Source organism: Alligator mississippiensis, chromosome 5 (assembly GCF_030867095.1).
Source record: "Alligator mississippiensis isolate rAllMis1 chromosome 5, rAllMis1, whole genome shotgun sequence".
NCBI lineage: Eukaryota > Metazoa > Chordata > Crocodylia > Alligatoridae > Alligator > Alligator mississippiensis.
In genome coordinates this window covers 200,354,718-200,381,003 of record NC_081828.1, presented here as the reverse complement: position 1 = coordinate 200,381,003, position 26,286 = coordinate 200,354,718, and the positions used below count along the sequence as shown (strand labels likewise).

The 26,286-nt window shown below is 42.3% G+C and overlaps 1 protein-coding gene and 1 non-coding gene across 8 annotated transcripts in view; both read right to left on the bottom strand.

Annotated features, from left to right (window-relative positions):
• Positions 1-26,286, bottom strand: part of DIP2C (disco interacting protein 2 homolog C) — a 464,954-nt gene that overhangs the window by 312,570 nt on the left and 126,098 nt on the right. The window lies entirely within an intron of this gene.
• On the bottom strand, positions 14,268-14,373 carry LOC132251028 (U6 spliceosomal RNA). The gene has a single exon (XR_009462835.1). It is a non-coding gene; the product is annotated as a U6 spliceosomal RNA (small nuclear RNA).

Sequence of the window (26,286 nt, the reverse complement as noted above, 5' to 3'; positions counted from 1 at the left end):
TTAATTGATATGAAAGAACGTTTTTCTTCTTAATGGTTTCCAGCCAGGATTTCTGAGCTTGAGCTATTTCCCATATAATGGCTAGCATTTGTGTACACATTACTCTCTTTCATGTGACAAGGAAATGTAATTTTTCTTTAAAAACCATGCTTGTTAAGGAAATAAATCCCCACTCCCGCCTTTCCAACAGCCTTTACCCTGCCATTTGTGCATAGGCATTACAGTGCAAGCACTTTAAAAAGTCCTTTGAAAACTCCTACAGCAGGAACCCATGCAACCTTGGGTCTTCTGATGCCCTCCATTCTACCTTTTTAAAGTTACTCGCAGTGCCCTCCAAAAGCCTCAATCAGCCTCAATCAGCATCAGGAGTTCTTGTTCTGAACATTACAAAAACTCCATTATAAGGTCATAGGTTAATATAGGTTAAATATATGAATAACATGGTGGCTAAGAATCATTCGAAGGTATTTATTTTCTATGATAAAAGCTTTAATTTATCATGCGGGGGGGGGGGGGAAGGAAAAGAAAAGCACAACGGAAGCTGTAGATAACTGTGAGATACTCCAACCAGGCTTAAGTGTACTGAGCAGCAGTGATGATGGTAGATGAAATTTAATATGGATAAGTGAACAGTAATGCATACTGGCCTAGATTTCTGCAATTCACATGTGCACTCTGAATGTGTGGGAGTGGGAGTACATTGCGGATAGCACAACGAAGATCTCTATCCACAGCATGCTGCACCCATTAAGAACAGGAAGGAAAATGCTTAGGGAGTGAGAGTGGAAAATACAGAGTACTGTTTCATATACCGTTGTGTCACGTTATGTTGTACAGGATGGTGACCAACAACATATATAAGTTTAAATCCATTTTTTGCTGACACCTTAAAATACAGTTAACACCACAGAAGTTCAGCAAAAGACAAACACGATAGGCAGTGACTTTGTGGTACCAGTGTTTTACGAAATACTGCCAGAATGGGAGTGATTTAAAATGGAAAAGAGAAATGAAAGGAACTCAACAGAGGTAATTAAAATGAAGGTTAGAAAGAAAACTGAAAAAAATCTATATGGTTTGGGTTACACCATGATTAAATGAAAGGAGGGGGAAACTTAAAATAAGGTAAATACTTTTTTGCACAAAACACATCCTTGCTTCAGGAAGTCATAAGAATTAAGGCTGAACTTCAGTTTTACAGGAGATTGAAGTGTTGACAAGTAATACATTTATAGGCACAGAACAGTAAAATAATTACAGGCTGAAAGGGTGCAGTGGTTTTCCACACCAATGGTCCTATGTAAACCCCTGAAGGGAAGAATTTTACTGAATCATTAAAGAAATATTGGCAGAGTATCAGGTTGATCCAGATTGACTAATATTACTGTATTTACTCAAATCCAAGACAACGTTTTTTCCCCATTTAACATGGGGAAGCCCCTCTCTTTGGCTCAAAGCAAGGGAGAGAAGGTGGGGGTCAGGCAGCTCTGGCCCCAACCGAACAGGGGCACTTGGCCCACAGCAGGGGGCACCAGAGGATACAAGTCGGGGGCTGGGGAGGTACATATGGCAAGGGTCAGGCCACTTGCCCCTCCCACTTTTATTTGCCTCCCTGCTACAGCTTCCCCTGCTACAGTAATGGGGGGGGGGGGGGGAACAAATTTAAGACCACCCTCCAATAATTAGATTCTACACATAGAAAATTATTCCAAAAACTCATACATTTTCCATATATAAAATCTAATTATTGGGGGGGGGTAATCTTAAATTTGGGTAAATATGACTTTTTAAAAAATATTGTAAGTGTGGGTGCAAAAATCGGGGCTCAGAAGATCTGAGCTCTGTTCCCCACACTATTGGTTCATGGTATGACCACATGGAAGAACCTCAGTCCTTTTATGCTTTGACTCTCCCTCTCTCTAAAATATGAATAAAAGCTTGTTCCATACAGTCTTGCCAATTATTGTTTGAGAAGCACATGCTAGCTATCCATTTATGGGCAGAAGAAATAGAGGTGCAAGGAACATGTTTCATAATGATCTATAACAACGCCTGATGTGTCCACTGCCCCACTGAAACTAAACTGCAGTAATAAAACAACTATTTCATTCTAGGGTATGCTGCCTGGATTTAGCTTCCATTTATTGAGACACAAAAACAAACAGATGAGTTCACAAGCACTAAAAGCCTCCACATTTACATTCGTATCAAACACTTAATCTGTCCACAGCCTATCACTGAAACAAAATATTTACAATCCACATGGGTGCTGCTGAATGTTTTAGCTATGTGAAGCAAAATTCACTTCTTGCATTTTCACATTTGCAGGATACATCAAAAAAAAAAAAAAAAGCTAGCACTTCTGAGGATGTTTCTCTATTCAATTAAAAAAAAAAAAAAAAGCTAAATATGAAGACACAAAAGAGGTGACCACTGACCATGGGACTTTTCATCCTCAGTGGAAGTAGTGTGGCAACACTGCAGTGGATTCCACAAGGGACTATACACTTAGGAAGTTTGAGTCTGCTATGTTTTTCTGCTGATGCCTCTCTCTCTCTCTCTATATATATATATAAAGTACACTCATCCATGTCAGCAATATCATGAAATGTTTAAACTTATTTTCCAAGAGTAATAATTTAATTTTACAACCCGTTCCCAGACAGCATCTCCTTTCAGTTAAAGTTACTGTAGTTAACAAGTAAATTATTTTACTTTTTTTTAAACATTTTTTCAAGGTGATACATTATAACAAAATTGATCTTTCATTAGGCCTAAAGCAACATATCATGTTTCCCTGCAAAAGTTTTGATTAAAAAAAAGTTAACTGAACTGTTCACTTGGCTTGAAAAGAGCTAAAGTTCATTTATAAAGAGAATGCACTCATCATTTTGAAACTTCTGATAGTCATTATTGCATATCATAAAGATGTCTCTTTCTTTGCCCTTCATGGAAGAAACTTCCTTTTATGGATGCATAACAACACAAGGAATGTATTATTCTTAGGGTGTTAACACTTCTTTAGGCCCAAGGCTCAAAATGAAGCATCTTTCTTCCTATTCTAGAAGCCTGAATATGTATAATGGATAAATAATATGATCTTTAATTATCTCACTTGAAATGTTATTGCTATTGAGTGAGAGAGAGAAAAAAACAACAACACATGGTTAATAGAATCCCATCCATATGGCTATATCGACCTACCTACAACATTAAAAAATCGTGAGTCAGGTCCCAAATTCAGATTGAGTTGAACAGCAAAAGGGGTTTGTTTTTAAATAAGCATTGGGTTAATCATTTTGGTTTTGAGCCTTTTGATTATGCTCAGGTCAACTTTTCACAAAGTCAAGTTTTCTTCATAACTATAAAGGCTAGAAAATTACTTGTGTTTAAGCAAAATCTGGACTTCTCACATAATGACATGAGAATCTTATGTAATGATTCATAGAACTAGGGCATCAAGAAAAAAAATTATCACAAGGCTCACAATTAAATTATACCTAACAGCATAGTATGCCATCCATGAACAGCTTAGGGATTTCACTGGTTAATGTCAACCCTATCACTATTTACTCAGTTTTTAGAGGAGCACTGATTTTGAGCTGATACCAATGGCCAATTTTTAAGGAGCCATGTCAGCCGATACCGATCTGATTCCGATTTGAAGTCAGACAGCTTGGAGACCAGCATCAGGCTGGTAAGTCCAGTGTGGGGGAAAGGGTGGGGGGAGGTAAGGGATCTGGGGGGTGCAGATCGAGGCCTCCGCAGCGAGGGAGGGGGTGGAACTGGGGCTGCTCAGCCAGGGCAGTTGTGCACATGCACAGGCATTTAATTGGCCATATTATTGGCCACATCAGGCAAAAAAAAAGGTAAATTGCCAGTACCACCAATTTTCTCTATATCAGTGCCAATCCAATTTGGAACCAATGTATCAGTGCACCTCTCGTTTTTGTGAAAAAAAATCTGATCTATATAGGGTGATTTGTTCACCTCCCTGGAGTTTGGCTTTGGAGATGGATTCTTATTTTCTAATAGAGTTAACTGCTGCTGTAAACTAAAGACACCAATTATTTATAACACCAACAGTGTCCTAGGCTGGGGCATTACTTCCAAATTTGAAGCTGAGAACCAAGACTGAAAGTAATATGGAAACAAGACTATTTAAACATCTCTCTTAGCAAAATTATACTGATAATTACTGTAATGGTGAGCCAAGCTGAGTTTGCCGGTCCCAGCAAGGAGGGGCTCTCGGAGGCAAATCCAGCCCCAGTGGAAAGCCACCGGAGGCCTGGCAAGGGCAGGAGATGGGCAGTGCTTACCCTCAAGTGGAGAGCCAATGGAAACATAGCAGTGACTGACACTGCCTCAGCAATTTATTAAAACCTGTTCTGTGCAGATTAGGCAGCACGCTGAGAGTGACATGCCCCCACAACCCAGCACAAGCAGAAAAGGGGAAGTGAAGCTGCATGGTAGGGGAGAACAGAACTCCACCAAAGAAAAACTCCTGGAGGCTCCAAAGCCAGAGGGAAGCAGAGCTGTTTCCACAGCCTGGAGATCCAGAGAGGTTTCCAGCCGGTTTCTAACACCGTGCCACTTCAGGGAGATATGTCCCATGGTCCGAGGTACCAAGACAAGATCCGGAAAGCAAAGCACGCAAGTCAGGCAGCGACAGGAGCCTAGAGACCTGGCCCGGCAGAGACCCTGAAGTTTTCTGTTTACCGTATGAGTTACTGTTATTTTGCTAAGAGTCAGTGGCTCATAACAGGGAGCAGACTTAGACCCCTAACTATGGAACTGCTCCAGAACTGATTGAGTGAGAATTGACTGTTGTTTGGCTTTATTCTATTAATTGACCACTGAATGAGGGGAAGAACACCATGGCTTAATCAGGGCCTTGTCAGCTCAGGGAGACATCAGAATTAATTAATAGATGCTAACCTGGCACAGGGTATGGACTTTATCTGGATAAATACCTGAATTAAATTAGTTTCTCATGAAGGCAGATTAAAGCCTCACAACATGTATAAGCAGGGCCCTGACGGCCTATCGCTTAAAGCTGCTAAGGGACCAGGCATCACCAGAACCTGGAGGTGTGCCCTCGGAATATGATCTAGGTAGCCTGAGAGCAGAGCTAGTCACTGTCACAATCTCAGCAGGCATGTGGATGAGGTGTAGGGGAGGAGGAACCCCAGGAGTCTCTGCAACATGCACAAAGGTACCCTTAATATCATAGGACCCTCCTTTCTTTTCAAAATCAAAGCATGGTAGGTGAGGCACACCGCATTGGCACCTTCCCATCTGGGCGACAAACTTATAATTACAAATGCAAGTTATGCACAATTTGGCATGGAGTATGTAATGGATTTCCAGTGGATAACTTCAGGCTTGGAAAGAGTACCTGAGCTGCAAATGGAAAGCACTACAATTGAAGAACGGAAATTAAAGTTTTATTGTGCAAGTTGAGTAGTGCATTATATCACTGAGAGACAAATATGGAAGTAAATAACTGTGATGTCCTCACTTGTTTGGAGATTAGAACAAAAGATTCAATGTTTCCATTCTCAAGCCCATTCCCAGTGGGGAAAAAAAAGCATGAACCAGACATCAAGAGAACTCAGCAACTGTTAAAATAACTAAGATAAAGTATCTATTCATAACCTGTAAACATCTGCTACATTCAAAAAGGATATTTTTCATGGGTGACTAGATAATCAGATATAAAAGTACTGCACTGCTTGGTCACCGATTGAAATCCAGTCCCAAAATGGTAACAACAGACTTTTTTATTTAGTTAGTTAGGTACTTTCCAACAGCTGCTCAGTGGTCTGTGAGAAATGAGCTTGTATTCCCAGATAGAACTGACTGTCCATGCAATTTCTGACATGGATGTAACATTAAAATTATATCTTAATAGAGCCTAAAATTACACACGAGATACAAATCAAGACTACTCATGTGAATAAATTTACTCATGTGTAAAAGTGTGTAAGAGCACAATGTAGTACCATACAGAAATACCTAAGCTAGCTCATTTTGAGCTCACTTAAGTATTGGAAACAGTCTAGCTGCATAAATGCTGTGTTCCAGCTGGGCTAATTAGTCCTGCTGAGAGGCAGCTTGTTTAGTGATAACTTGGGAACCTTTGTCCAGCACTATACATGCCATGTGGACATAACTTCAGCATCTGAACTGTCTGCACTTCTCTCCAAGTACTGACTTATTTTTGGATGCTCTTTTAAAGCTATGAAAGATGCTGAACTTTCACGACACTCAGAGAATAGCTCCTGACTACCTTTTTGACACATTTTTTTCTTTATTATATTGTAGAAAGAGGACTGTATATAAATGACAGTAATCTTCTGTCAGAGTAAATCACTGTGGCTTCACATATCATTAACATAGGGTTCTAATACAAATGGCTAATTATAAACTCAGTTTCTATAAAATAAACTCTGGGGACCCCATCATACAGACTCTACTCAGACAGAGCTCCCAGTGAAGTTAATGAGGAGTCTGTAGTCATGTCTACATGTAGGATGACAGGGAAAAGCTGAAAGAGAGGACAGAAATGGGCAGGGCACCAAACTGGATTCCAGAAGTCCTGGTTTCCATTTCAGCTCTTCTGGGGAATTTTGGGCAAGTCAGCTGTGCCTTCTGTCCCTGTTGCCTCATTCAAAGTGCGTAAAGACACTACTGTCCTTTGTAAAAAGCTTTGAGAGCAATGGGTGAAGAAACTACAAGAGCTAGGTAGTACACAAACAGAGAAAGAACCACATAACCCAGTGGTTGGCAACTTTTCCCAGGAGGCTTGAATGGCCTAACTCAGACCAATGCAGAGTGCCCTAGGACCCACTCACTTCTGCTGCTGCTACCACTTGGCTGTGGCATAGCACAGAAAACCCCTTTGCTGCCAAAACCCAGAGGCTCTTTGAATTGGCTCCAATGACTTGGCAAACTGTAGGTTACAGATCCCTGACTTAACCTACTCTCAGTCACTAGTTTTGCTAGTATTTCTGAGAGCACTAAAAATTTCATATTATGATGAAGAATTGAGTGGAGTAATCCATATGAATTATATAAGAACCTAAGAAGTGCCGTACCAACGGTCCATTTAGCCCAGGACCCATCTCCACAGGTGTGCATCTGGCATAATGCTTCATAGACACCCCTGACACCTACCCTTTCTGCCAACAAAGTGAGACATGGGCGCACACCTACCTTTAGTGCATCAGGTTGCAGCCCCTTTACTGCCTCTTCAGGAACTTCCTCCTGAGATTCTGGCTAAACTTCTCCCTGCATTTTTTTGTTTATGCGTGCCTCATTTGTGGCCCGGCTAAACCCTGGAACCTCCTGGTCAACCTCCTCCTGGCTCTGACCAAGCTCTCTATCAATCAGACAAGGGAGGGACCAGGGCAAGCGTGGAGTTGTTTTCCTGTCACTCCTCTCACATGTCCAAGTCAGAGTTCCACTAGTGCAGGCTTGTCCAACATGCGGCCCAGGGGCCACCAAGCCATTTTCTGAGGCCCGAGGTCCCTTGCTCGGGACAGGAGGGTGGGGGAGGGGAGGGGAGCTGCTCATCCCCATGGGGCCAGGCTCGTCACGTGAGCCGGGTCCCGCCGCCGCCACCCCAATGGCTGCACGGCATGGGGCTACCCCAGCTGTGCCTGATGGAACAAGCTGAGGACAGTGCCTGCTTTTATTTCTCTCCGGCTCAGCCCCTTGCCCCCAGCATCCAACCCGCCTCCCAGGACCCACTGGGCTCAGAGGCTGCGGGGCAGGAACAGGGCGTGGCACCTGGCACAGGCAGTCGGCAGGGCAGCCCCGGGGGGAGGGGGGGCCTTGGCAGGCAGGGTCCTGGCATGACCTCTGTGGGGCAAGGTGGCGGGAGCTGGTGTCTGCCAGATCCTGCGCTCCGGGCTCGCAGCGCTGAGACCACCAGGGCTGTGTACGTGGGCAGCCGGGCACCACAGTGAGCAGGGCCGTGCAGGCAGGTGGGTGAGGGACTGCAGTGTAGTGGCCGCCTCACTCCAGCCCACCTTGGGCAGCGCTGGCTTGTGGGGCTGCGCTGCTCGGGGAATGGAAATATGAAGCTATTTATTTCTCCCCTTCAGTCCCTGGGGCAGTAGCTGGCTGGATGCAGAATGGGTCCCTCTTGCCCCTGCCCACCAGCAGCTACCATGAACCTTGCAGTAACAGGCAGGTGCAGTAGGGCTACACAGGCAGGGTCTCTCTGGCCCAGGACAGAGGGTGTTTGAATATGGCTCGCCGGCCCACTGGGTGATAAAAAGTTCAGGATCCGGCCCCACATTCAAAAAGGTTGGACACCCCTGCACTAGTGGGTGCTGGCCAGTATACTCTGCTCAGTGCTCCCTCATGGATCCCTTGTTATTAACCTATGATCACCACTCTCATCCCTGTTCAGTTTTTCTTTTTTTGTCCCCCATAACCAGTGGCTGTGCTCTTAAAGACCTCCCTGAGGGAGGTTCATAGTTTTCTTTGTGGACCTACATTCATGATTCCCTTGATACAACAAATAGGCCTATCTCTGAAAATGACAGAAGTGGATTGTAGAGGGAGGGTACTGGAACCAGGTATATCTAGAGTGATCTATCCACTATTCAGTGTCCTTCCTGACATACACCATTATTGATTTAGAGATGCCAGAGGAAACATCTCCAACCCTTCTGTTCAATAGACATTAATAGATCTATCATTCATTAATTAACCTAATCCCTTTTTCAACCTGGCTATGTTGTCTGTCTCTACCATCTCATGTGGCAATGAATTCCTCAAGTCAATTAAGCGTTGCATAAAAAAAAAAAAAAGCTCTCTCTCGTGTAAGTTGTAAACCTGTCACCTACTAATTTCAGCAGATGCCCTCTAGTTCTACTACTCTGGGACTTGGTGAACAGTTCCCTAGTTCACTTGGTCCACACCCTTCATAATTTTGTAGACCTCTGTCATATCCATCCTCCCCAAGTAAGCCTCTTTCTTTCCAAACTGTAGAGTTCTAGCCTTTTTAATCTCTCCTGGTATGGCAACTTATCCATGCCTCTGATCATTTTGGCTGCCCTTCTCTGTCTCATCTTTAATTCTACTACATCCTTTGTGAGATGTGGGGACCAGAACATTCTTAAAAAAAAAATGTTACTTTTAAACAAGATTCCCATTTCCCTGAGAAGGCCCACTCTACAAACTAACATATACATGGAAAAAGTAAATGTCAGCCAATATTCTAAAGAAAACTAAGTAACCAACTGAAGAAAAAAATCTAATGAATAATTAGTGAATTGATATAGTAATTAACAGTGCAACATACACGCAACTCAAATTATGGGGGAGTGCATCTGTCCTAAAATACAAAAAAAAAAAAAGAGAGAGAGAAATTGTGTCTGAGGTGGAGGAAGGGGGCTTGAATTGGGACAGTATGCAGCAGTATTGTTATCTGAAGAAGTACCAGCACTTCTCCAAAACCAGCTTCATTTCTCTAGAAGCTAAACATGACCTTTGAAGCAATGTCTCCTGCACATAACCTTAAACAACAGGTCAGATTTCATAGATTTCATAGACATTAGGGCTGGAAGGGAGCTCGGGAGATCATCAAGTCCAGCCCCCTGCCCCAAGGGCAGGAAGTCAGCTGGGATCAAAGGATTCTAGCAAGATAAGCATCTAAATGCTTCTTAAAGGAGTCCAGAGTGGATGCTTTCACCGCCTCTGGAGGGAGCCTATTCCAGGCCTTGGGGGCTCAGACAGTAAAGAAGTTTTTCCTTACGTCCAGCCTAAAATGTTCTTGGAAGAGTTTGTGATCGTGGGTCCTTGTCATCCCCTGGGGTGCTCTGGTGAACAGATGTTCCCCCAAATCCTGATGTACTTATAGGCTGCCACCAGGTCTCCCCTGACCCTGCGCTTTTCCAGGCTGAAGAGCCCCATGGCTCTCAGCCTCTCTTCATAAGGCCTATTCTCCTGCCCTCTGATCATGCGTGTGGCTCTCCTCTGGACTCTCTCAAGCTTCTCCATATCCTTCCTGAATTGTGAAGCCCAGAATTGGATGCAGTACTCGAGCTGCAGCCTCACCAAGGCCAAGTACAGAGGGAGGATGACATCCTGAGATTTACTTGAGAAGCATCTACGGATGTAAACCAGAGTTTGATTTGCTTTAAGAGCTGTGACATCGCATTGGCGGCTCATGTTCATCTTGTGGTCAAACATGATCCCACAAGTCCCTTTCAGCCTTGGTGCTAGCAAGCATAGCGCTGCCGAGCCTATATGCTTGCTGTGGGGTTTTTTCCCCCAAGGTGGAGTACCTTACATTTGTCGGTATTGAAAGTCATCAGGTTTGTATCTGCCCACTTTTTCAGCCTATCCAAGTCAGCCTGGATCACCAGCTTATCCTCTGGTGTGGACACTCTACCCCAAAGTTTGGTGTCATCGGCAAACTTGGCCAGTCCACTTCTGACCCCTGTATCCACGTCGTTGATAAAGATGTTAAAAAGAACAGGTCCAAGGACGGAGCCTTGGGGGACACCACTGGTCACAGAGTTCCCATGATGATTCGCTTCCGTCAACCACCACTCTCTGAGTCTGGCCACAGAGCCAATTCTCCAGCCATCAGACTGTGATGTAGCTGAGACCATAGTTGGCCAGTTTTTCCAAGAGGAGATTGTGGGACACCAAATCAAAGGCTTTTTTGAAGTCCAGATATATGACGACAAACTTTTGCCTTGTCCAGGTGATATGCCACCTGGTCATAGAAGGAGATGAGATTGGTCAGGCAAGACATACCTGCAACAAACCCATGCTGATTGTCCCTCAGGATGTTGCCATCAGCCACCTTGCCAAAAATAGACTCTTTGATGATTTTTTCCAGAATCTTACCAGGGATTGAGGTCAAGCTGATCGGCCTGTAGTTCCCAGGATCTACTTTCCTCTCTTTCTTGAAGATGGGCATCACACTGGCCTTCTTCCAATCTTCAGGTACTTAACCTGAGCGCCAAGAGTCTTCAAATATCTTGACCAGTGGTTGAGCTACGACTCCTGCCAGCTCCTTAAGTACTCTGGGGTGCAATCATTCAGAACCCGCTGACTTGAATGTGTCCAGCCTCTCAAGGTGTTCCTTTACAAGGTCTACACTGATGCTGGGTCAGAAAAGTAAACTGCCTCATTCAGCTTAAGAATAATAGTTAAATACTTTACATTTCAACATTAAATACAAGTCCAAGGAGTCCAGCTGAGGACTAGACTGATCGAGCAAAATCTGAACTCATGAAGCCCAACACAGGCTACAGAATACTTTTTTTTTTTAAACATCTGAACAATCTCCCAAGAACAGTGTTGTGATTTACTGTCCTGAGGAAGTGATGCTTTTGTGACTGGAGCTTGGAAAAGTCTTGCTGCCTTCTGCCTTTCTGCAGTTCAATCCATTTGAGAAACAGACACCAAAAATACTAATGGAAAAGGTAAGGAGATGGACAAAAAATGATGACATTCTTCATGTAGAAAAAAACTGAAGAAAAAACAGACTAAATAAGGAGAAAGGGCTTGAAAGGGTATAACCAGCAGGACAAGACAGATAAAAGCAGGTACATTCCCCTGACGTCTTTAAATCAAGGTTGGACGCCTTTCTGAACATTATGCTTTAAGCAAATGCAAATTAAGCTACTGGGTTCAAAACAGGAATACCTGGATGAAATGTTATGCCTTATATTACACAAGAAATCAGACTAGATGATCTAATGGTGCTTTCTGGCTTTAAAAATCTCAGAAACTGTGAAAAGAAGAAGAAAAGAGCTGAAGTGGAAGCAAAGGAGACAGAGTAATATAGAATTTATAATTTTAGACAAGGAGAATGTGATGCCAAAAATATTATAACACTGTGCTTGTTGAATGCACATGTTCTTCTCTCAATTACACCACACAATAGTCAAACACGTCCTGTGTTCTTTTTCCCAGTAAAAATTTCAACCTAAGCATAAGTAGGTTCCTAATGAATGGGTCCCCCAGGGCCACCAAATCTGCCCTATACACACATATTAGGGCAGATTCTTGGCCTGCTCTATTTTCTCTTCACTGCCAGGTGACACAAAGGAGGCAGGCACATCCCAGAGGTCCATTAACTGGAGAAGAGCCATCAGAACCATCTCCTTCACTAGCTCTCCTTGATGCATAGAGTGATCACAGCACAAGGAAGAGGCATGTAAATGGAGGGACCTGGCAAGAACGCAACGTGCTCCAGCTATTCACAGCTGTCAGCAAATCCCTTGAGGTCCTCTGGGCAGCTGGGAGGTTGGGCAGCTAGCATTTCTCCAGCAGTAGAACAAAAAACAATACGTTAAAAGAAAATATATTACATAAGCAAAGCTGAAGATCAGGATTTCTGTTAAGAAAATATATTACATAAACAAGTTGAAGATCAGGATTTCTGATAAAAGAATCATCAACTTGCAATAACCACAGCAACCAGTGTGACTTGTTGTACATAAACAAAAAAGGAGCACCGAGCAATTTTCTGTTTAATTAGATAATGTTTGCAAGGGGTTTTGAACATGAAGTGTTACGTAAGTGCGAACCATTACTGCTGTTCATCTTCAACGGTACATTTTATCACAGATTATAAGAATAACTTCTCCTCCCTTCTTTATGATTTTAGTGCCTGCCACACTTTGTGAATATTTATATTGCCCAGAGTTAGACTTTTTAAAGAGGAACTCTAGATTGCTCTAATAATCAATAACAGATGCTCTTGTAGGGCTATGGTCTAGGATCCAGTATTCTTTAAAGCAGTGATTCTCAACCTTTTTCACAGTGACCCAGTAGCATAACTATCAGCTTGCGGTGCCCCACACCTCCCGGTCCTCTTTTTATTTGATCATAGATCTACCCACAGAGCATCTCTCTCTCTCTCTCTCTCTCTCTCTCTCTCTACCCCACCCCCTTAAAATCTTCTTGCGACCCACTTTTGGGTTGTGACCCACAGTTTTAGAAACACTGATTTAGAGCTAGATAAATTCTGCTTTTTCACAAATGTAGCAGTGCAGAATTTGGCCCCCAGTCTACAACAGTTGTTCTGTCAAAATCCAAAGGATCCTTATCTTTACACTTGCTAAGGATGAACACCATCACTGACTCATTTGCACTTGACTACAAGATGGCTTTCCCATGGACATATGGCACAAACTTGAATACCAACACAAAGAACCTACCTTTTTATATCTTGTCAATCTGTCAAATTGTGATTGTGTTAAAACTAAAATAGATAATCTGAAAACTGTACCATATGAAAAGTGAACTTCCTGCAACCTTCCAACTTCCTCAATGGGCATCGGCAAGTCTTCTTAAAGGGGAAAGCTCTAGCCTCTTGCCTTCTTCTATAGGTTACTATTGACCTTCTGATTTACTAGCTAAAGTGCAAATCCTAGTCTGTACTGCACAGAAATAGAGGATTAAATGAATTTATAAAAGCTGAACTCAAATTTTGAATTATGGACCACACCCGTGTGATCCACAGATAATTAAGTAGCATAGATATAACTGAACCCAGCTGAGATAATTTAGGCTTTACAGATTCTTAGGTTAGCAAAACTTGATCTGGAAAAAGAAACCTATTAATATGTCTTTACTCTAGCAGCAGGAAACAACTCCTGCCCCTTGCGTTCCAAAATGGAAATGGTTCAAGTCAGGGTCAACTTTTGGTTCGTACTTAATTTCTGCCAAAAAACTTTTAAACTATTATGGAGCACCTCTGGGTCCATAATATCCAAGAATCATTATTAGGGGAGAAAAACCCAAAAAGCAAATAGATCTATTTTTCTGTTAGACAAAACAAATGAAAGCAAAAATCAATCAAAACAAAATAAAAATTTGAACAGCGATTGAAATTGAAAAATTTGAAAATTTAAAAGCAATAGTAAATATTATTTTTCATGTTCTTAGCTGCTTCCATCATGGCAGTGTACACCTAAACTGTAATTGTTTTAGAACGATTCACTTATTTATGACTAATAAAATATGATAGAGAATACATCTAAAAAATGATAGATCTAATCTTCCAAGATACACAAGAATATTTCCTGTTAAGGCTAGCAAAAGTTAAAGGCTTGATGCAGAATCCACTGGAGTCACTGAATGAAGTCTGAAGCACATGCCTCGAGAGGAAAAAAAATTTCCTTTCAGTTCTTTAAGTCACTACTATACCTAAACCCCACAGTTTCATATAAAAAAAATATATCAAGAAATCAAAAGAAAGACTTTCATTATTTTATTTTTTTTTTTTTTTTATGGAACGCTTCACGAATTTGCGTGTCATCCTTGTGCAGGGGCCATGCTAATCTTCTCTGTATCAAATCAAATTTTGAATTATGTACTACACTTGTATACTACACTTCACAAATAATTAAGCAGAATAATTACTGAACCCACCTAAAATAACCTAGGCATTACAAGATTAGATTCTTGGGGTAGCAAAACTTCATCTGGAAGAAGACCTATTAATAAGTCTTTAATGATCAAAAAGGTGCATGTATCTGTCCTTGAGTTAATTCATTTTTATTTTAAATAGCTCAGTTATATATTTAAAAATAAGTCTTTCTACAATAAGTGATGTAGATTGAAAACATATTGTTTTTGGTGTTTATATTACAGAAATTATATATGTAAAGCAATTTTTATTACAACAGAGCACAATGAAAACAGTGTTTGTTGCATTACATCTTCCAAACAATCTCAGAATATAGCTACACAAAGTGGCTGCTTAAAACCTTCACTACTGTCAGGGAAAATGTGCATCTTATATAAAAAGGACATGTAACTACAGAATTATCAAGCTGAATATCATTTACCTGACTGGATATAAAAATTATGAGGTCACTGCTTCACTATTCTTTTTTCAGGGATAAAACAGTGTACCAAAGAACAGTGCACAGAAGAGAAAAACTTTCAAATTTCTACTTATTTTAGTACAATTACATATTGTATTTGTGAAATCTCTTGGGCATTTTATGACTGAACAGAGAAAAACAAATCAAGTCACATGCAGTCACAACATTGCAGTTATGATCATAAGAAGTAAGCATGTGTAAACTGTACCCTTCTAGATTTATTCCTTCTTCTATAAAAACTAAGGTTATTTTACTGATCAAAGTAAATTTTCTACTGTTGCTCTCCTCTTCCCAGTACAAAGCCACTACTACCATGGAAGAGTGTTTTCATCAGAGTTAGCATCCGATGAAATAGCCTGCAGCCTACGAACGCTCATGAAAGTTCATGTCTCTTGCCAAATTAAAATATTTACCCAAATCCAACTTGACTTTGAATTTAAGATAGCCTCCAATTATTAGATTTGACACATCAATTATTATAAACTGGTTATAATTTTCCATGTATAGAATCTAATCTTGGGGGGGTCATCTTAAGTTTGTTCTGCGCACCACCACAGTGGGGAAAGCAGTGGCAAGAAGGAAAGCCACCTGACCACTGATCCTCCCCACCTCCCTCTCCAACCCCCATGCCACTCTTGCCATTTGCCACTTCCTGCCACCCGCCAGCGCCTAGCCCCGTACCTGCTCCCTCCCACCCTACACAGTGGCTCTGGCTCCAACTCCAAGGCATAGAGCACAATATGGCCCTGGCAGCAGTGGCAGCAACAGCTCCAGCTCCAGCCCACCCAACACCCAACCCACTTTGCCAACTGCCCCCAGACCCACATTACTACATAATTCCTGACACACGCTACTACCCAAACTTGGGTTCATGGTGCTGCCTAATCCTGGACCCATGCCACTAGCTGCAGACCTGGATCCACCACAGCTGCAGGCAACAGCAATGGTGGCAGCTCCAGGGCACGCTATAGCTCCAGTTCCCGCCCTGGGTTGAATCTGGAGTCAGAGCTCATGCAGCCGCCTGCCCCAGGCCAATACTTAAATCCAAGAGGAGGCTTCCCCAGTCCTTCCCCAGAATGTTAAATAGGGAAAACTCCCCAAATGGGATTCAAGTAAATATAGTAGTCTATAGTAAATGCCCTGCCTCCTGCTTAATTTTCAGACCAACATGATTAACTACCTCTCTCTACATATGAGAACTGTTAACTAAATTCTAATCACAAATTCTTTATTAATCGGTAGAAATGTATGGGCCACATACACCACTGTCCAATGTTCAGTTGACAAATGCTGGCAGTTGAGGGATGACAGGGGAATTTTTCATAGAGTCCATTTGAGCTGGAAGTCACTGAATAACTTCAATATGAAATGTCACAATGCCATTTTCACAGAACTACTATTCAGCTGCACCGTGGTTATAAGCTAAAAAGATTGTTCTTTTAAGCTAGGGGAATTTTCCCTGGAAGCGTTGTTTACAATTTCCTCATGTCCAGTGATGTTTCTACAGGCCACATTTGCTTAAATGCCATACAGTCTGTTTTGAAAGTAATAATGTCTTAAGTGAATTAAGATGAGCATTCAGTTTTGCTGACAGTCTGTAGTTTGTACCGAGGGAGCTGCACACTAACACTTTTATACGAAGGAAATCTTTTGTCACATAACTGAGTCATTCAATCTGCAATCCCTCTATCCCCCAGAAATGTAGACCAGGACCCAGAGGGCCCTGTATTGGACAATACAGCTTGCTTACTTACATATTAAGACTTGCAGCTGACTGCAAAACCTTTAGAAACCTGAAACATGAAATTGTTTCCCTAAATTCTTTGGTGTTCATAGAGCTATTTTCAAAATGAGGCAGCATGGAAACTGGATGAACTCTATTTACTGCTCTAGCTTATGAATATGTTATGGTGACCAAATCTGCATTACAATTAGTCACTTAAGAAGAAAGTAGGATGATGGTGAAATGGGTTTGGACTCAAGGGCCACATCAAGATCAGCATGAACATGTGGTATGTAGTGCTGCAGACCTTCTGTGGTGCTACACATTGCACATACAGGCACTACCCGCACTGCTACCTTGCAGCACAACGGGGGGGGGGGGTTTGACCCTGGAAGATCTATGGGGTAAAAAAAAAAACAAAAAAAAAAAACCATGCCAAAAAATGTAGGGCAACATACATGGCAGCAGGGTGCACCACCCAAAACCAGAGCCTGGCCAGCTGCAGCCATACTCTGGCTGTTGGCCAGGCTCTGAGCTGCAGAAGCACTACAGCTGCAGTTCCTGAAGGCCCCCTGAACCTCAGGTAAGGGTGCTGGGGCGAGCACAGTTGCTGGCCCCAGCCTCCCCACCCCACCTGGGATAACCTGCTGTGTGCCACAGGGTGCATGGCACTGGCATTCCCCAGGGATAAGGAGCAGTGGCACAAGGTGCACTGCTGCTACTTGTCCCCAAGAAAACAAACATCCGCACTTGTGTGGATGTGGCTAAGCTCTACATGTGCTCTAGGGTTGCGGGGTGGGAGGATGCTTAAATTAGAGCAGCTCTCAACTCCCACAGCATCTCATATATTCAGCATCCCACACCTGAAAATGATGGTGGGGACACTAACTTAAACTAATTCAACAAGCTTTAGTTAAAGCACCCCCATTGCCATTTTGAAGTCCAGGGACGCTGAATACACGAGATGCTGGGGCTGCTGGACAGTGCTAATTAGCATGCTCCAGCAGACTTGATTAATCGAGTCTGCTCCAATGTGCTGTAATTACAGCGCATCAGAGCAGCATCTCTGCACATCTACAGGCACCCAAGGCTAAAAGAAGGCCTTTTCAAAGAAGGATACATTGGAGAGGGTAGGAGCACTATACGGCAAGATACATAAAAATGCCAAAGAAGTCAGATACCTGCCTGCCTGACAGTCAGAGACCTCATTCACCATTAGTTAGCCAGCCACGGATTTCACTAGCTGACAGTTTTCCAACACGGCTTAGAAAATCTGAACCAAAACTTTTGTAAAACTGGTAAAAATACTGATGTTTGCAATTCCCAGAGATACAGGGATGAGCCCCGAAACCAGAGATGTTCCTTGTCAGGGTTGCACCATCACCCCAGACAACAAAAAAAGTTAGCAGGGATGTGCCACATACATTGGGTATCTTCAGTATTCAATCCATCCCTTGCTTTTCCTCCCATTTGACAGGTAAATGTTACTCATGTGTGGTTATGGAAGCTCAGCCAGCTTACTGTCTTTTGTAACTATCTTTCTCTTCTGCCAGTCATACGTACACATTTGTGCCTTATGCAGTGTTGTAACTTCATAACTTGAATAGCCAGAATACAACAATACAAGTTAATATTATTGAAGGGTAACATCACAGATTGAGGAACTCCTCCTCTGTAAAACCATTCCAAGCCTAGCAGATTTATGTCATATAACATAACTCAGGGAAGACGCTCTGTTTAACAATGACTCATTTTCATTGTTCCTCGCTGGAAAGTTGGGGTGGTGTTGTGCTATGCCAAGGTCACTCTCATGTGGTGGATATTCTTTTAGGAAGTTAATGAATGGATTTCAAGTAGATTCAAAGTCTGCAACTTGACCCCTGGATAAGTGCATTGCGATTTCCACTAGTTCAAGAGCCCTCAAATCTTGGCTCAGGCCTAGGGTGCGAGAGTTCAGATTTCCGGCAACATAACAGTGTTGGCTGCTAATAAGACCAGGTGAACAAGTGTTATTTGTATGCTTTCATGGTGACTCCCTTAAATAAATATACAGAGCCCTGCTGCATGAATAAAACCAGACTGCATGATTTCTGAATTATACCCACTACATGATACACATTAGCCATGCAGAGAGAAAAAAGTCTTTCTGAAATAAATTCAGAGGAAAGCAGAGTTAAAGAGGTTCTGATGTAAATTGAAATAACTTAGTAGTTTCTTACAGTTCCTTAAAGTTCCTGGTTGTCCTTCTTTATTAATTTTAAGTGATAAAGTTCTTTTTAGAGAAAAAGAAGCATTAAAATCTGAAGCATGGTTTCCAATGGGCTACAACAATATGTGAATTATGCCAGTTGTTGTGCAGTGATTGTTACCTTGGGACTGGGCCAACATTTGGACCCACTTATAAAAGTCTACAGATTCTACAGTAGGGTTGGCTTTAAAATCCCACAAAAAATCCCAGGGCACTGAGCCCTAGATTGTTTTACAATTTATTATTCCATTACTATCCATTGGTGGCAATTTTGAACTACAGCCATTTTTGCAAAATAGTCTTTCGCTGGTAAAGAGGTAGTTAGCCATGTTAGTCAGAGAGAAAGCAGGACAGGGTGGCATCTCAGGGCACTTTTGCACATGCTCCAGCAGTGAGGGTGGGGTAGCGCTTTAAAGTGGCTCCAAGAGCTGCTCTAATTAAAGCACCACAGCATCTCATGTATCAGTGTCCCTGTGATTGAAAATGGCGGTATGGATGTTTGAACTAAAGCTCATTTGATGAGCTGATACACAAGATGTGGCAGGCTGCTAGAGGGCAGTAATTACCACGCTCCAGCAGATTTGATTAATTGAGTGTGTTCCAATGCGCTGTAATTACAGCAAGTCAGAGCAGCCTCTGCACTTGTGTCCAGGCACCCTTAGAGACCATCTCGTTCAGGGGTCCATAAGGTGACAGGCTACTTTGTCAGATGTTATGACATTGGCAAAGAACTTCATTTGCAGCCTTTTTCCACTGAAATGTAGTCCCCCTGCCCTGCTTTCCTCCTTTGATGTGCTCTTTACTCTCTTTACAAACTGGTTTATTGTTCTGATGGCTCTCCCATATAACTCCACTAAAGAAAGTTTTCTTAAATTTGATCTGGGCAGAAGTTCAGAACTTTTATTTCCAGTAAAGTTTCTTTCAGCAAGTGCTCTATTAATGAAAAGACATGTTTCTCTAAAACTACAATGAAAAAGTCCACTGATGCTTAATCCCTTTCAGAGCCAACAGTTGGTCAGGAAGATTATTTTTTCAAGTAGTACACTGGCTGGTTATTGCTGACATCAAACTGTATATAAAATGGATCAATACTAATAAGAGTTTAACTAGCTAAGGGTTTTTGTTTGGGGGTTTTTTAAACCACAGGTTTTTTTAAATGAAACATTAGTCCAGAAGATCTCAGAGCTAACTAAATACCATCTTTTTTTTTTTTGGGGGGGGGGGGGGGGGGAGGGGGGTTGTTTGTTTTTTTTAGTTTGCCTGAACAATGCAAGTCTAAATAGCTGAAATGAAAAAATGCAATTAGGCACCTTACTTTTGAGATGTTTCAGAGCATTCTTCAAATAAGGTTCATATATAAAATATTAAAAATGACTGAATGACTAAGAAACCTAAAGTCCCATTTTTCAAAACTCATTTATGCTTCTAAGTCGCAGCTGAAAATGAGGGTTGGGCCAAGATGCAGAATTTCTCCATGTATGCTTCAAGATACACGTTGCACCATTTTTTTTAGCACTTGCTCCAGGAGGGCTATTCAAAAATGACATGACTAGTTGCCTTGGATGGAGAGGCTGCAATTAATATGGAGTCAGGTTTAGGCACTCCATACAGAGAAGGGGGAGAAACACGTACCACAAAGAATGATTCAGAAAGGCCAAAGACTACAATCTTACAGCAGACCTTATTAGGCAACAAGCAGGATTATATTACTGTATTGGAAAAGTGGGATGTGTCCAAAGGTCAAAATATGGTATAACAAGATGGAGCAGCAGGCATCTATGGAGAGAGTCCTGTTTAGCAGGCTTACTTGCTTGGAAAAGTTTGGTGCAATTTGGAAAGAGTTCTTAGAATATTTTAGTAACTAAATTATTAGTCTTCCACACTTCCCTCTTTCCTCCCTTTTTTTTTTTCCTTTTCATCTTTATTACTTATTATTTGGGACAGACACGAACACAGCCCAGGTTGACATGTACAGTTGCTACATATATATTGTTGACATTTGTACTGCATTGAAAAAAAATCTATAGAAATATATATTTTTAAATGGCCAGAGGTATTTACAGGTAAGCTAACAGAAACGGTAAAAGATGGAGACTTATCTGAATCTCCCACCTATCTCAGAATTGTAGGCACCCGACTCAAGCTATTCATTTGGTGTCTCCATTCACTTCCATTCACACACATAACATCACTTCCAAAATAGCCATATAATGGATTGGTAAAAGGTGAGCACTGTAAATCATCTAATTTCCTTTCAGTGGTGAGGCCCATCTCTTGCCCTATTCTCCAGCAATTAGAATATTTTCCCAGGAAGTGGGAGACCTGGGCTCTGGGTCTCTCTCACCCTGAGGGTATCTAAAATCCTGTCTCCCAGTTCCCTGCAAAGAGGGCTAGTGGCCATGTTATAAATTAAGCTTTGGAACTCTCCACACCTCCTGCTGAGAGCAGGCAGAAAGGGAGAAAACCTGAATGTGGTCTCTGACACCGTATGGCTGCACAAATGACCACCCGAGAAGAACAGGTTTGCAACAAGTTTCATGGCTCGGGGCTGGAGCCCAGCTGCAGGGGGTTAGAGGGCAATATCCTGCCTGCCTAGGGGTGCTGGCCCAGCTGACAGGGATGACAGGCCCTAGGGGAACTTAGTAGCTCCCAAAGAGATGATGCAGAGGAGCAGGGAAACTGGGAAGAAAGGCAACACAGAAGGACTCTGGTGAGCCCTTGCCTTGGATAGGAAAAGCAGGGAAGGTTTTGTTGACGTTCTATTTATTCTGTTTAGTTTCAGGCAGGAAAAGGGGAAGGCTGGTTCCTGGGCCTGGCTAAAACACAAGCAAAACATCTGACAACAGAGTGGTCCTTAAAGAGGCTTGGAAAAAAGGCCCAGTTGACATGGAGATGTACTGCATGACCTAATGGGATTTTTTCCATCTTTGGCTTCCTGGTTTCTGTGATGACAGCATGATGCATCATTTAAAACTCGGTAAAATAGGCTTACACCTTGAAATACTGTACTGTTTATGAACTTGTCCAAATAGGCTTTTAATTCACTAATATTATACCAAGCCATTTTTCCTGCTAGAGGCTGAAACCAATTAAGTAAAATTAAGTCAAGTACAAGCCCTGGACTAACAAGATTTGTCCTTTAAGAAGGGATAGTCAGCCCTGTTGAAATAGCCCAGCTGCAGGGCATCTGTATAATGAGACAGCTTAAAACCCAGGGAAGGAGCAGAAAGGCAGCAAATGGTGAGGGAACCGCTTGCAAACAGGAGGCAAGCTGTGAACACAAGAAGGGCGCTACCAAGGAGGGGCCAGGCTGTGCTGGGGTCAGAACCAAAGGGCTCCCCTCCTAGTGCCAAGACCAGGGCAGAAGGGTTTGTTCTTGTTTAGTCGTTTGCTGCTCAAAGACTGCATCTTATTTCTGAGGACTTGCTGAGGAGCTCTTCAGGGAACAAAACCCACATGTAGAACCTAGCAAGCCAGGCAGCGTACTTACCTGTGGACTGACAGAATAGGACAAAACGTAGTTACAGAAAGGCATGGCAGACCTCTCAAGGACTCCTAACTCTATAGGAGGCCACTAAAACTCAAGGATAATACTCCAGTCAGCAGGACGAGGAAAAAAAAGCAGATGCCTGCCACCTACCAGATCATAAAATACATTTTACTTTCATTTATATGGAGAGTAGCCAGGTTACGTTTAATCAAAAGTGACATTATATATAACATATAATTAATATATAATATATATGGCGGCTACTTTGTTGTATGATATCAGCAACCAGCAGATTCACACTGAAATTTCAGGTCTGGCATTCATGTAATTGTAATTTGAACTTTTGTAAAAAAGGTAAACAAAAAAAGGTTGAAATTTCATGGCATACACTCTATTTAGATCTTTTTAAAGCCAGAACAATCAGGTAGAAATTAGATTCAAGTGTTTAACAACAGTCCGGTCTGGTAAGAGGCTTTTGTAGAAGGAAACTTTCACCCAAGGGAAACAAAAAACTGATTTTTCAGAGGTGCTGTCATCTCAGGCTGATTGCAAATGTAGAAAAAACCCCAGCGCTTTAAGGCATGTGCTTGTGCTGAGCCCAGTGCATGCCCAGAAGAGGCAGTGTTAGTTGCACATGGATTTCTCAACAGCTGTATAGAACGGGTGCTTCAGTGCTTTAGTGATTGAATCAACTTTAGATAAAAGCAGAAAAAAGCCCCACTGAAGTGCCTGATCTATACAGATGCTGCAGAGCCGGGTTGAACTAACATGCTTCGCTGCTTCTGGTAAGGCACAGGGTTTTTTTTCCCTGCGTGTGTGTCAGCACCCTCCCTGAATAACCAAGATTATTCAGATTAAGACATAGTCTACAACCAGGAAAGGAATTATACTCCTAAAAGTCAGGAGCTGCAATTCTGAGCAGGCTTAAGATGTGACCTAAGCAACAAGTTGCTCAGTTCTGTACAGGCTAGGACTGTTAGTATGCCCAGAGGTTCAACAGTAGGTGCCTAACAAGTTACCTGACAAGTCAAAAAGCAAGGCACTGAAGGAGTTCAGCCACCTCCAGGGTTAGGCAGCAGCTGAGTAGAGATCTTCAGGATCCCAATTTTGGATGCAAGTGTCTACATTCCTCCTTGGTACCACTTCCTGTACTACTTCAGACACTTTTTGGATCTGGACAAGTAGTCCTTTCTCTTGGGCCCCATTTACATGCAAGCTTCAGTTTTCACCATCTTGCAATCACTTTCTAGTCTTCACAATTGTGAAAAGAACCTTGTAGTCTGGCCCAAGTGCACTGCTGCTGCACTGACATCCCGAGTTGGCAGAGAACCAACTCCAAGAATAACTCCAAGATGTGTAAACCCCTCCATCTCCCTCTACGGATTACGAAGCCATGGACAGGGTGCTGTTTTGGGAACATGGCAGGTGAAGAGCACAGCAGCATCCAATATTGCATCCAAGCAGATAATCCAGTCATCAGGTTGTAAGTACTGATGGTCCCTTCTCTGTTCTCTGCTAACACTCTTAAGCATGACAAAACATTACCCTTGCCTGTAAGGGATAGTGACCTTACCAGCACCACCATGCCAAGTAGATGGTGAAACTACAGGACTCCCAAGCTAGGGCACACCCAATTCGAAACTGTGATTACAACTGATAAAACAGCAGGAGACTCTGTTTTAGTAGTGCTCAGGTAAGAGCATTAAATGCTGTTTTATAAGAGGATTAAGTTCTGAGTTCTCAAAATTCAAGGGAGACTGGGTAGTGGGATAGCAGCTGAGGAAGTCAGCTGGACCAGGCAAAACACTGACTCTTCCTCCTCTTTACTCATTCTTCTTGCACCAACGCTTCACTGTATCCTTTCCTGTGCCCACACATTGTCTGTGTGTGCGCGCGCGCTCGCACATACATACACATGCATATGTATGTATAATATTATGCCACCTAATATACTGGGGGGGGTGCTTTGTGGGTGTGGAGAGAGGTGTGTGTGTGTGTGTGACAGAGAGAGAGAGAGAGATACACCCCCCCCTCCAATATATTAGGTGGCATATTATACATACATATGCATATGTATATATACACATACACACAATGGGAGACATGAAGGATATTTATGATGAGGTAGAAAATGATTGTTTAGGCCTGTATTGAAATATCTGATGTTTAGTTATAGGAATAGTGAATTTCATCATTAGCAAAAGAATACAAACAGATGTTTGGGGAGGTTAGATCTCCTTAAAAATGAACTTGGTTCACACAGCTGCATACCTTACACTTAGATCCCTAGTTAGGTCAATGTACTGGAGAACTTGTACACAAGTCAGGGTGGTAAGCTGATCTAAAAATAGCTGACCAACCTATATTAAGTGTACCTCCAAGGCAGTCTAACTTAGCTTGGGTCCAGAAACCAATCTAACTGAACTTTTGTACAGATCCCAGCACAGCCCCAGGGCTGGGAAAGCCCAGCCACTGGCCCCATCCACGGAGCTGTGCTTTCCCTACCCACCCCCAGGCACCAGGCTATTTTTAGTCCCCCAGCCTCTCCCTCAGATGAACAACCCCCTCTTCTCCTCCCCTCCTCCTGACCCAGCTTGTCCCCCTGATCCCCTCCCCCTGATGGACCTCACTTGCCCTCCATCCCCCCCAGAGCCCCTCAAGCTCCCCACTAACCCCCTCCATCCCAACTTACCTTGGATCGGGTGGGCATTTTTCGACTTGATCCAACCTTCTCCTAACCTCCCTGAATGTATTTATGTAATCTAAGAATCAACACCATTATCTATGGAGACTAGGACAGAGCTATGACACCTCAAAACTAAGAACAATCCAAATGAGCAATCTGCCTGGAGCCAACTGCAGGGATCAGAGGATATTTGGAAAGCCATCGCTGGCTGGAAGCACAATAGGGCTGCAGTGTAAACATGAGTAAATCCCATCAACTCCCTCAATACTTACATAACCAAATGCTTTGCTAGTCTTAAGTCTAAGTACAGCCGGACCCATTTCAGCTCCACATGTTAAATATTCCTAGGGTGACTCCAAAAAAGGAGTTGAACTGGACAAACCTCTCTGCTACCCTATATGCTTTACACCTTTAGCTTTGTAATTTTTAGCTGATTGGAAAGCTGCACAGAAGAAAATGTAGCTAGAAGCTTTTAAGGTGTCTATTTTGATTAAACTAGAGTCTTTATAATAAAACCATATAGTGTAGAGCAGACTATAGAACAATTTAGTGGTAAAAACCGAGCAGCTGGTGCACTTTTTCTTCTTTTGTATTGTTCTACCCCTGGGTGCAGGCAAAGCCATTGACATTATTTACTAATACACACACACACACACAAATGTATACCCATGTATTCAGACATATCTACATACAGCTTGTTGTATTCCACCAGTTCTAAAGTATACACGCACACACACACACACACGCGCGCGCAAGCACATCTACTGAAGGGATAGGAGGAACCACATGAAACATAAATAGGTCTGTCAGTACTTGTCAGGGACTACCTAGAAAGTGATACTAGCACCTTGATGCAATATCTTTATTCACATGCATTACAGATCATTAACAATCCTGAGCTTCCTCCTTCAATATGTTAATGAAGCTTCCCATATTTGGATAGTAATTGCTTCTTGCGCTCTTAATTTTACACAGTTTTAAATATAATGCTGGAGCAAAAAAGCAGACCTCAAAGCTAGTTATGGAGGAGATTCTGCAGCTGTTGCAGTTGTCATGCTCTGCCGCAAATCACTTACAGTATCATTTCATATGGTTTTTACAAATAAAATGTGCATGCTAGGATTATTAGGGGTAGAAAGCTATGGGTTTCATTAGTACTACCACAGAATAAGACAAAGGTTCACGCAAAATATAGACAGATACAGTTTACAAAAGGTTAAAATTATAAAATCCAATCTTGGCATATATTAGTCATTGCATGCATTA